The sequence below is a fragment of the Rutidosis leptorrhynchoides genome, chromosome 6, assembly GCF_046630445.1.
Source record: "Rutidosis leptorrhynchoides isolate AG116_Rl617_1_P2 chromosome 6, CSIRO_AGI_Rlap_v1, whole genome shotgun sequence".
Taxonomy (NCBI): Eukaryota; Viridiplantae; Streptophyta; class Magnoliopsida; order Asterales; family Asteraceae; genus Rutidosis; species Rutidosis leptorrhynchoides.
This window is the reverse complement of record NC_092338.1, coordinates 380,826,754-380,837,126: the sequence shown is the minus strand read 5'-3', so window position 1 is coordinate 380,837,126 and position 10,373 is coordinate 380,826,754.

Below are 10,373 nucleotides of genomic sequence, written 5' to 3'. Positions count from 1 at the left end.
AGTCGTAGTATCTTCTTTGCCATTAGAGAAAATCTCCTTTTCGAAGTGTATTCCAAATTCATTAGTTGGAGATATCAAGTTAACAAATTGATGATCATTGAATTCATTGGCGATACTCGATGACCCCTTCAAAATATCTTCAATGTTGTCAAAGTTTTGATTGTTCTCTTGAGATGACTTATTCTCTAATTGATCAGCTGTATCCATAATCATTAACATCCCTGAGTCACCCTCTCTCTGACTTTCTGATTCATCTGGAAAACTTTCACACTGGATTTCCTCAATTTCATCACTACCGGAATCAGATATATCAACAACATCTTTATCCTTCTGTTGACTAGATGTACCAGCTTCATAACCACTGGACCTATGACCACTTTTTCTATTCTCCCCTTCATGAAGATTGTCGGGATCGAAATCATCATGATCAGGCATGTGAATTGGTCCAGGTGACTTGCATGGAGAGAAAGGATACACTATCCTTGCTTGCTCAAGATAAATCATCATAGTCTCGCGAACTTCATCAAGATCAGCCCGTTTAGCAAACTTAGCAAGATATAGCTCCTCCACCTCATTGTCAGAGAGATACTGTAATCCATATCTATTTGAAATTCGAGAAGGTGAACCAGTTGGTGAAACAACGGTGTAACCATGAATAATAGCAGCATCAACAGTATCGGATGAAGGCGATGTCGATGGAAGTGTTTGAGTTGCCGTGAGGGCAAGTAAGGATGATTGTGCGGTATTATTCTTATATGTAGGGCTGTACATACTACTAGTCAGATTCGTGATATCCCCTTCTGATGGAGGTTGGGTAACAACCGGAGTTGTCACCGGCGAAGTTTCTTTCGAAGCATCCGCCTCCATGACTTTAGTCTCATGGGACTCTGACAGAGTAGCAGAACTACCCGTCAGTTTAGCTCTCGCAGAGATATTGCTATCTCCTACTCCTGAAATCATTGATATACCATGAGGTGGCAAATCTCTTTCAGTTAAAGACTCTTCCTCCAAACTCTGAGTTTCAGAATCCGAAAGAGAAGTGGTTTGATCCAATGGATCACTTTCATGAACCAAGGGATCAGTCTGCTGGAAGTCTGATAAATATCCCGAAGGATTGTCATGTTGACTCGTTTCCATGGGACGCGGCAGATCTCCCTCATCAAGATAAGCCGGACCTCGAGACCCTGTTGTACGTTGAGGCACAGGAGGATTTCCAGCCGATACGCAGGGTGCCTTTTCAAGATTTTTCGGCTCCCCTTAGGCCGTTCTGGACTTCAATGATTGAGTTTCCTCAATCGATTGAGTCAACACAGACTTTACTGCAGAGGAAGACTTTACTTCCTTAGATGCCGAAGCACCTTGCTTTGTAGGATTTATTATTAAGTCCTGTTTAGATTGGATGGGCTTAGTGGTCTTTGTACCATCCGTGCATTTAAATCTCTTGCCTACCGAAGCTTGCGCTTCATTTAGCATAGGGCTTACTGTTATTATTGGATGTGATACAGAAATGGGTGAGGGTGACCTAATTGGCTCTAGGTCTTGGTCCGTATCACCAACGGTTGTAGTAACTGCTTGGCGGAAGATAGGTGTCGAAGTCCTAGATCTAGTTACTCGTTAGGTTGGTGGAGTCTGAATCATCTCATCAGGTATATATCGAGTTCTCTTAGGAGAATGTTCGGGAGACGATTCAGATGATGTTGCTGAAGTGTCGGTGTCACTGCTCACTTCGGGTGTTGTGGAAAGGGTTGGTTCAATCCTAGTTGGACTAGGTTCCCTGATCCTCACGGGTTGAGCTTGGTGTGCTGCCCTAGAACGTTTAAGGTTCACCCTAAGTGGAGGATTAGCTGGTCCGGGTGGTTGTACTACAGGTTCCTTTACAACCTCTGGGGCTGGAACCGCAGAGGGTTCAACTTGTTCTTGTTGTACCGGGTTCGGAAGAGGTATTCCTACAGCCTCAAAATAAGAACGCATACGAGCGTCTTGGGGTTCAGCTAGCCTTACTAGCCAATTTGGAATCGGCAGTGAATTGATTATCAGATACCATTGGGGTATTCATCTTCAGCTCCCCAAATCGTTTCATCTGTAATCCATGTGTACCTGGTACAAATATATTTGCATTTCTGCAAGCATTTATAGCATCATGGATAAAGATATAGAAAAACCTTTCGCAAGGGATGTATGAACCCCTTGGTTTATCAACTTGAGCTTGAACCAAATCCCATATTAGTTCTGCATAGTCAGGAGCTTCTACTCTTATGAAAGGGTAGAACAACTTCAGCATAGGCACAGTCAGGCTGTCTAATCCACTCCTTGTCATCAGCAAGCATCTGTTGATGATTGAGAAGATCACATACCACCTTGAGTGCAGATATTTCTTTTGAAACTTAGCCGGAGGAACATTGCGGGCTCCAACATAACCAAGATCGAAGACAGATGACATCATCTACTGAGTAGCAAGAAAAGCAGGAGCATTCTGCACAACATGAAGTTTGATTATCCTCCTGAAATCAGCCTTAGTGATACTCCTCTTCCCTTGAACTCCTCTCAGTTAAAATTCAAAACGAGCTTGTGTTCCCTCTGGATTTTCAGCAGTAGGTTGTGTAGCTTCCACAAACCTAATTGTTCTGTTAAGTAGCTCCAGATCTGTTATAGGTACACTGACTGTAGAGTTTAGAGCAGGCCACAGAGTGTGTCTCTCTAGAATTGCAGTCCAGTAGTTGCAGGGAATGTTGGTTTCAGAATTGATGAAGTGATTGTTCGTCATTTAGCTGTATAAATAAGAAATAGAAGACCACAAGATATTTAACATAAAGCATATATCTCTATTCTTATTTGCCTTTGAAATCCTTTGTATATGTTTTATCTTTTATGTTTTATGATTTTTATGGTTTTTCAAAGATATAAAAATCCTTTATACACAAATATGAACAAGTTATTGACAATCATGACATTCATATGATATTCATCACAATACAAATTCATCATGCAAAATCAATTATATAACACAAAGAATCAGAACAACACTTAGTCAATTTTTAAACACAATTCAAGCAGATTCGGTAGTCATGAAAATTTGAGATTCTGTAACCAAATAAGCTTGAGTTTTCAGATCAGAAAGATATAGAATAAACATGTTAAGTGTTTGAAGATAAAAATCAGAAAGTTTCAAGGTACCAAAAGTCAGACTCGGTATCAAGAGAAGAACAGATTCGGTATCTCCAAAATTAACATAAAGTCACTCAAACATGCATATTCTATCATGTAAAATCACAACCATAATCAATTAACCACTCAATTAGAAGCAGATCAACATGTTAATCGTATGAACAGACTCGGTACAGTAGACAGAACATATTCGGTAGATACAGAATCCATCAAACAATCAATTAAACATGTAATCAAACTTGGTTAAATGATAGATCAATTAATATAACTCAGAGTAGACAAGAATTCATGTTAATTAACCAAATCAATTGAGTTTAATCAAAGATTAGTAGAATACGACTCAGACTCGGTATAATCAACAAAATTTCAAAATTGAGAGTCACAATCCAGTTATTTTGATCTTTTCTGGTTGAAAAACATTTAATTATCTCAGATCTACACGTATGTATCTAGAGCAATGATTAAAATGAAATTATACCAAAGATTTGAAGAACAGAAGAACAGATTCGGTAGATTAGGCAGATTCGGTATGTTCAATAAGACTCGGTAGGTAATTAAGCACAGTAAGAGAGTTAGTTTGACTTTGACCCTCCTTTTATAGATACCGAAGATAAAATACCGAATGGGCTTTACCGAATGGGCCTATTTTACCGAATATAGTCCACTTTTCAAAACTTTATCAATTTAACTTCAAAATCTTGACAAATTGATTTTTCCTATTAAAAATCATTTCAATCTTTTCATGATAAACAATTCTGAGACAATTTTTGAAAACTTTGAACTTACCAAATCTGTACTGTTGGATGTCAGATTCGGTATAATGCTAAAAATAGCATTTATTCAGTAAAAATCAAATATTTTTGGATTTTATCTTTTCCAATTTTTATGAATTTTTCAAAATAAGATTTGTACTTAAAAGAACTTTGAATTTGTGAACAAAGTACAAATCTTCAGTAATACCAATTGTTAAAACGGGTTACATACTGAGATGTATACAAGCCTTAGTGAATTATTTCAGATATAAAACAAAGAATTTATGAATTCACTTTTGAAAAACAATACTCCCTCCGTCCCAGATTAATTATCCCCAGACAAAAAATACACAGTTTTAGGAAATCCCACTAACTTTATTTCTCCACCAATGAAATAACTTCTCTCTCCAGATCCACCAATGAAATATCTCCTTTCCTTTCTATTTATGGAAGTAGAAAATTAATTTGGGACATCCCAAAATGGAATACTGGACAATAATTTAGGGACGGAGGTAGTATATTTTAGTAATTTTCTCATTTTCTCCCTTTTTCTCCCCCTCAAAATGTGATATACAAGAATGTAAATCAGCATTTTGATAAAATTCCCAAGAAAATGAATTAACTCCCCCTTGAAATATAATATCAATGAGTTACCTCCCCCTTTCGTAACCATTGAACAATTATATCCAGGAAGTTATCATAAATCTAAAGGCTCCCCCTTAAAAGATGATATCCAAAGCATATGAAAGTAGTTGCTCCCCTAGAAAGTATCAACTCCCCCTAAACACAAGATCCCAAGAATAAGTCCCAACAGATCTAAGGAATATCAAGCACTATACTCTACCATGCCAATCTCTTTGATCAAGAACTTTAGCCTAAGTTCATCTAAGGGCTTAGTGAACATGTCAGCTAATTGCACTTTGGTAGGCACAAAGTATAACTCTACATCCCCTTTCTCTACATGGTCCTTAATGAAATGATAGCGAATATCTATGTGTTTAGTCTTAGAATGCTAGACCGGGTTGCTTGTTATTGCAATAGCACTTTGTGAATCACTTTGCAATAGAAAACTTAAAGCCATAGTCTGAAAGTTGAATTTGCATCCACAAAACTTGTGAACAACAATGAGCTGCAGCAATGTACTCAGACTCAGCTGTTGATAAAGACACATAGTTCTGCTTTTTGGATGACCAACCAACTAGCCTATTCCCCAACATCTGAATTGATCCAGATGTGCTTTTTCTATCAACATGGCAACCGCCATGATCCGCATCAGTGTAAGCAGTGTGATTGAAATCGGATCCATGAGGATACCAGATCCCAAGGTTAGGTGTACCTTTAAGGTACTGAAAAATCCTAACAACCGCTTTGGAATGAGATTTCTTAGGGTTTGACTGAAAGCAGGCACAGACAGTTACAGCAAGTGTAATGTCAGGTCGACTTGCAGTCAGATACATTAAAGAACTAACCATGCTTCGATAAAGTGTAATATCAAAGGGTTCCCCATTAGTATCAGCATCCAGTAAAGTCCTCATTGGGGTTGTCATTGGTTTTAAAGTAGTCATTTTAAAACGTTTTAGCATATCATTGATATACTTTGTTTGACTGAGAAAAATCCCGTTTGGTAATTGTTTTACTTGTAACCCCAAAAATAAATTTAACTGGTCAAGCATGCTCATTTCAAATTTGTTGGCCATAAGGCCACCAAATTCTTTGCATAAGGCCGGGGACGTAGAACCAAAAATAATGTCATCAACATAAATTTGAACCAAGAGAACGTGACCGTGGTTTTTACGGATGAATAGCGTTGTATCAATCGTTCCACGAGAAAAGCCATTGTCCAGCAAATACTTTGTTAAGGTCTCGTACCATGCACGCGGTGCTTGCTTTAGACCATACAAATCTTTTTCCAAGTACTATACGTGATTTGGATGAATGGGATCGACAAAGCCTTCTGGTTGATCGACATAGACTTCCTCTTAAAGATGACCGTTCAGAAAAGCAGTTTTGACGTCCATTTGAAACACCGTGAACTTCATATGAGAAGCAAATGCAAGGAAAAGACGAATAGCCTCAATCCTAGCAACCGGAGCAAATGTTTCGTCATAATCAATACCCTCTTGTTGTCGATATCCCTTGGCCACAAGACGTGCCTTATTCCGAACCACAATTTCATCAGAATCCTTCATGTTCTTAAAAATCCACTTAACCCCTATTGGTCGTTGACCCGTTGGTCTTGGAACTAATCGCCATACTTTCAACCGTTCAAATTGATTGATCTCTTCTTACATTGCAACCACCCAGTTCAGATCTAGTAAAGCTTGAGCAACCGTTGTTGGTTCAATCTTACTAAGAAAGGCCGTGTATAGACACATATTCCAAGTAGCCCTTCGAGTTGAGACTGGAGCAGATGCATCACTAATAATAAGATCTATTGGATGACTTTTAGTCCATCGGTTGTGTGGAAGATGTTGTACATCAGTGGCATCCATTGAAACATCAACCGTTGTTGACGTTGAACCTTGATCCGCTTGATCTGATGTAACATGATCTAATGGATTCAATTGATTATCTGGAGAAACAGCTGGAGTTGTATCAACTGATGAATCTTGAATTGGTTCAAGATTATCAGTAACAGGAGGTGGTAGGGAGGATGAAGAAGCAACAGGTGAATCAGTTGGTGTTGTATCTTCATCAAAAAGACTTTGTTGAGTCTCCACAGTAGTTGACTGTGACGGTGTAACTGGTACGGCTTGAACATTTGAATTCCGTTGAGGAGCATAAAGACTATCAAACAAGATATCCAGTTCCTCTGATGTAACCGCATGAACATCCTTCGTCGAGAAAATTGAGTTTTGCGTGGAAGAAGAAGTAGCCAGGTTAGGATCGGGTTTTGAACTGAGTTGTTCAAAAGCCATCCCCGAAAATTCATCGAACTTGACATTGATGCTCTCTTTAATCGATTTTGTCCGTTTGTGATAAACCTGATAAGCAACTTTGTTCGAAGAATAACCGACAAATAAGGCTTGATCGCCATTTGGATCAAACTTTCCGAGGCTGTCGAAATCGTTAAGCACATAGCATATACAACCAAAGACACGAAAATATTTGACATTCGGGCATCTACCATATAATAACTCATATGGAGTTTTATCAAAACATTTATTAACAATACAACGATTTTGGGTATAGCATGCAGTTGAAATGGCCTCCCCCCACATATTTGGAGGTAGTTTGGAGTAAGTAAGCATCGTTCGAGCTACTTCGCACAACGTACGATTACATCGTTCGATTACTCCATTCTGTTGGGGGGTCCGAGCAGCAGAGAATTGATGTTCAATGCCTTGATCTTTCAAATAACTATCAAGCGGGGCATTCTTAAATTCCATCCCATTATCAGTTCGAATGCTCTTAACATGTTTGTTAAAAGAACGTTGAGTCTTTTTAATGAACTCAATGATAATGGCGGGGGTTTCTGACTTAGTTCGCAAAAGAAAAATCCATGTAAACCGGGTATAGTCATCGACAATGACAAGCACATGTTTCTTGCCACCGAGGCTAGAAATACGCATGGGTCCACATAAGTCCATATGCAATAATTGCAAAGATGATGAAGTACTGGGGTTTTGCTTAAGCGGATGATTAGACCGTTTCAGCTTACCCATCGCACATGATGGACACACATGATGCTTATCATAGTGAAAGGTTGGAATACCATCAACTAAGTCTTTAGAGACTAGTCGATTGATACCCTTGTAATTCAGGTGTGACATCCGATGATGCCATAACCATGAATTTTCTTTGGTAGAACGAGTAGCCAAACACATGGTTGTATGTGAAGGTGCATCATTGAGGTCAATAGTGTATAGTGAAGCACAACGTTTACCAACAAGAAGATCATTTCCTTCGGTGGATTGCACCGAGCATTGTCAATGTTCAAACAGAACTTTAAGATCTCCATCGCAAAATTGACTCACACTAAATAAACTGCACCCCAAACCTTCAACATATGAGACCCGTTTAATTGTTATGCCATTTTGCACATAATATCCGTAACCCGTTATCGCTGCAATTTCATCATTTCCAAAAGTAACCGTTCCTAGGAATTTGTCAATGAAGTTGACTAGCAAGGATTTATCGCCCGTCATGTGTCGAGAACAACCGGAATCGATATACCAAACACAGACGTCGAAACCCTGTAAATGTGAATTTCCTAGAGTTTAGGTACCCAAAGTTTCTTGGGTCCCCTACGGTTAGTGCCAGCAATGAACTTTGGATCAAAAACAAGATAATCACGTAAAGCATCATGCAGTTTAGACAATAAAGCATCATTTAAACCCACATTACATGAAGCATCATACGCAATATCAAGTTTTACATCGTTATCAGAAGTCTTAACACACAACTTATTCCAAGTAGATGTTTTGTTCACAGACGAAAATTGAAAAACATGAGATGATTTCCTAGGCCGACTAGCAGATTGCGTTGGTTTGGTTGCTACTTTCTTAGTCGTGGACTTAGGAACCCATACAGATTTGTAATTCAAGTTTAGATTATGACATGTGACACGAAAAACACCTTTGTTAGTTAGACGTCCAAATTTTCAGTTGACACATGAGATGATTGATTTTGCAAAATTTCCAATTTGATTTTACGTTCTTTTGCATCATACTCACTTAAATCAGATTTAGGACTTGTGTGTTGTGTGGACTTAACTGATGTCGTTAAAAGACTCGCTTTTGAAGTTTTTATCATTGGAATCATAGGAATCTTTTCAGTTAACACAGAACCATCGGGACAATGAACCTTTTTGACAACAAATTGAGTTGTAGAAACAACTTTTGAACCATGATTGCCAAATTAAGAACGTAGAGGATTTTTAAGAATAGTAATGGGTTTTACATCCTTAGATGTTGTTGTTCCCTTCCCCTTCTTAGTAATCCCACAAATACATTCAAGCACATTGGTTGCAACATTAGACGATTGCTTAAGTGTGTTAGCCTGTTTCAGTTGAATTATCTTTTGTTTTAAGCTTTTAATCTCAAGACATAATTCTTCAGCAGAAACTATCACTTCACCCTCCTTAAAAGCATAGGTACATTCTTTCTTAGGCAGTGAAGGCAATTTATCACACAAAGCAAGCATTTGTTCTAATGATTGGCACTTAAATTGTAAGTGAATATTCTCCTTTTCTAGTTGAGCTACTATATGATTCAAATTACGTACAGCAGGTAAATGCAAATAATAATCGTGCAAAGGATCAAGTTGACTTTCAAAATCTATCAAAGGTTCAATGATTGGTTCATTATGAGGTTCTACTTTTTCATCTAAAGACTTTTGACCTAGAGATTCTGTCTCAAAGAAAACAGTTAGTTCATGTGCTAGGTCTTCATGGAAAACATTATCAGAACATGCAGGTAAAGCAGGTAGAATTGGTTTCACATCAAAAGTTGATTCATCAAACACCTCATCTATGTTAACAATGCTAGAACTAGGTTTGTTAAACACTTCATTCTCAAGTATTAAAATGTATTTCTCTAGCATGAGTGTAGGAATGTAAACCAATCTACGTGTCGGCACATAATTAGCACATTGCACATTCTTTTCAGTTTCAACAAGTTCCTTCAAGAAAGCAGGATTTGATTTACCCATTTTTGCATTAATTTTCTCATACATTAAGCTAATTTGATGGTATTTTTTAGATTTGCGATTAACAATAATATCATCAAAATCAGCATCAGAAGAATGCACAAAATGTGGTGGTAAACCAGCTTGAAAGTAATCAGAATGATATAATCCTGGAATCTTTTTGGATGCTCCATCTAAGATCTTAGGATCTTCATAACCCAACCCCCACTTTTCACCATGAATCATTTTTGGTCTATTCATGAAAATCGTTTGTTTTGAAAGTTCCATATCCATGATAGCTTTGGATTGCTCTGTTCGATAGAGTTTCTCCTCATATCGAGCAAGTTGTGCTTTCATTTAAACAGACTCTTTTGACAACGAAGAAATTTCAGTGTCTTTTTCAATTATGGCATTTTTCAAATGAATAATTTTCTTGTTTAGCTTTGAAAGTGTGGGTTCATGTTGGTTTTTTAAATCAGAAAGATCTTTTTCTAAGAATTGAACTTTTTCTGCAAGTCGTTCAGATTTTAAACGATAATCAGTTCATTCGACTTTAATCGGATGAATTGTCTTCTTAAGATCTTCCAACTCAGTTTCCGTAGAGTTGAGTTGGAGAGTCAATCATTGCACATCCGTTTGCAATTTGGATGAGGAAGGTCTGGTCTCATTTAGTTTGATTTTATCTTTTAAAATCTTGTTTTCAGATTTTAAGCCTTTGACTTCTTTTGACATTGAGACCAGATTCTTCATCAAGTCATTTTGCATTTTTATAAAATCAGGTGAGATTGCAGTTGATTGTACCTCATCATCGTCAGATGTTGAGTCAGA